Genomic DNA, 2,828 nt, shown 5'->3' on the forward strand with positions numbered 1-2,828 from the left:
CCCAGACCGCCCCAGCCGCTTCCTTCCCCTCCCGGCCCCAGAGCCGCCGGCCGGTGACTGGACGAGGAGCTGGGAAGGGAGGGCGGGGCGAGCCTGCGCTCCCGGGGTTCTCGGGGCAGACTTTCTTCTCTTCCGTTTCTCGCTTCTCCGCAACGCTCGGCCTGGGGGCTGCGCGCCCTGCCCCGCCGGCGACAGCGAAGGAAACTGCACGGGGGTCGGGGCCGGGGACCGGGGCCGGGGACCGGGGCTGGGCGGAGCGCGAGGGAGGCTGCGGTGCGGGAGGGTCCGGACGCGCCGGGCGTCGGGACAGTTGCTCTCGCCCTAATCTCTGCACCGTCGCCCACCCACCCCGGCTTGGGCCGGGGGCATGGGCTGGGCACCGAGGTCCGCTCGTCCCGCGTTCGCCCCGCGCTCAGCGTCCCCTCTCCGCCCGGTGTCCGCTCCCTGCCCCGCGTCCCCTCCCCCCGCCCCCCCGCGCATTCCAGTCGTGCCACACACAGCCCGGACACCCGCTGCAGACAGACCGGGACGCGGCGGGACACACAGGGAACGGGCGTCCATTAGGACTTGGCCAGCCAAACAGGCGGTGGCCCTCCAATAGGAGAGGGGATTCCCCCTCCCCCCTCCCCCTGCCAGGAAGTGGGACAAACCTTGGTGGGAAAGAGCCCCCCCCGGAGTGAGCTGGGGCCCTTTGTGAGTCTGGGATTTCGCAAGTCGAACTGGGGAAACTGCCCACCTTGGAAACTGGGATTTATAGCAGCCGTGATTCACAGCCTATTTTTTAGGCTGTTCCTAATTGGAAGATAATTTCAAGCGATAATTTAAGAATTGGAAGTTCCAGAAGTGTCTCCTGTGACCTCACATCGCCCTAGGCAGGGGTGGGAGAGCCAGGGCTAGGCCCCCTTCAGCGCCTTGCAGAGTTCTAGAAAGCACAGAGAGCCCACCTAGGGCACAGAAACGTTAGAGGTTGAGGGCAGGTTGCTGGTCACTTGACTCAATCCAGCCCAAGATATGTCCCCCTTCCCACCTCCCCCCATTCCCGCCCCCCCTCCGCTTCCCATCACCGCCACCAGGTTTTATTCAGACTGCTCCAGCGACTTGAGGTATTCTATCTTCACGGTTCACCATCTAGGTTTATCTTTATCTCCTGTGCTAGTCTTGGTCCCCGTTTGCTGTGTAAACTGGGAGAAGAAGGACTTTTCGGCAATTTGGCATGCCCTGCCCCCACCGTGGTGGCAGTCAGTAAGTGTGGTGCGACTGATAGGCTGACCATGGGAGTCTGCCCTGTGCACCCAGGGGCCTGAGGGCAGAGGCTCAAGGAGCCACGCAGGGCTGCATTCCACCTTCCTCAACAAAGCCCCATTGAGGCCTCCCTCACAGCCACCCTCCCAGGACACACACCCTTTAGCTCTCCGGGCCACTGGGCTCAACAGCCATCACTAGGACTTTAAAGGCCAGAATTAAGGTGCTTTTACACATTCTGTAAAATCTTCCCTAGGAACAATCAGGTCTGGGGTCCCCCGTTGCCAAGGAGACCTAACTTTGTGAAACTGCCCCCTCAGTCTGTGCCAGGCATTCCTGGTCACCAAAGAGAAGAAAGTATTTTCCTATCAGTGGTGTTTGTTTGAAGAGACCCAGAAGGAGAGAAAACCAGATGCCCAAGTAGAAATAACAACTGCCCCAAAGCCACGAATAATTACAGAAATTCAGGTTAAAACACAATGAACTATTTTTCATCCATTGCATTGATACAGATTTCTAAAAATCTATTAAGAAAAATTATCCCAAATCTGAAAAGAAGGCCAAGAGGCTGGTCACCCCCTCTCAATGTATGTCCTTTCAAAGTTACCGGGCATTGTTTTAAAGCCCAAGGATTACTTAATTTTCTAGGAGAATGTACCATTGTTTGATGTTGCTATTTACTATTAATGAAAGGGTAAGACTCTGTAGGGTTATAAATTAACGTGTAGATTTGTGCTTCATGGAGATGCAAATAATTTTTGCACCAGAGATAACTTCACAGTTTATCATTTATTGCCCTGTAGGACATTAACCATTTTTATATCTAGTCTAGCAATCTTATTTTAATATATTTTAAGGATGATATAAACCTTTTTCACCAAATGGTCGTTGAGTCAGCTTTGTCATCTTACAAATTTTCACATTAATTAATGAGGGGAATAAAATTTCTGACACATGTTCATGCCATATTTGTAGAAACATTTGACAGTCACATTTAACTTTTGAAAATTATACTTGGACAAGTCTGACAACAACAAGAATTTTTGCAGGATTATGGACAGATTTTTGGATGCATCAGTTGGAGCAGGCTCTTTGGAAAGCAGTTTAGCAGTGGTTGTTAAAATTGAAAATGTGAATGACTTGTCACCCAACAACTGCTAGGATTCAATCCTAGAGAAGCATTTCCACATAAGCACTGACAGAAAGGTACCAAGACACTCATCATTGCAGTGTTTGTCACAGTAAGACATTGGAAAGAACTTCAATGTTCATCAAAAGTGGGGTGAATAAATTAGTGACACAACAGAATACTATATAGCTGTGAAAAATGGATCAGTTATAAAAGTATGGATAGATCTCAGAAACAAGATGACTGATGGGTATAGCATAGGAATAAAGATATATATGTAATAAAACAGTACTAAATTTGGAAAGATATCTGCCAAATTCATAAAGGTAACCTTTGGGGTGATGAATGAGTCCAGATGCGAGGGTGTCAAGAACATTTATCTATAATGTTCTTATATACATTTCTGAATTACATGAATGTGCACACTGTGTAATTTTTAAAAAGGACATGGGTGCTG

The sequence above is a fragment of the Neomonachus schauinslandi genome, chromosome 8 (genome assembly GCF_002201575.2).
Source record: "Neomonachus schauinslandi chromosome 8, ASM220157v2, whole genome shotgun sequence".
Taxonomy (NCBI): domain Eukaryota; kingdom Metazoa; phylum Chordata; class Mammalia; order Carnivora; family Phocidae; genus Neomonachus; species Neomonachus schauinslandi.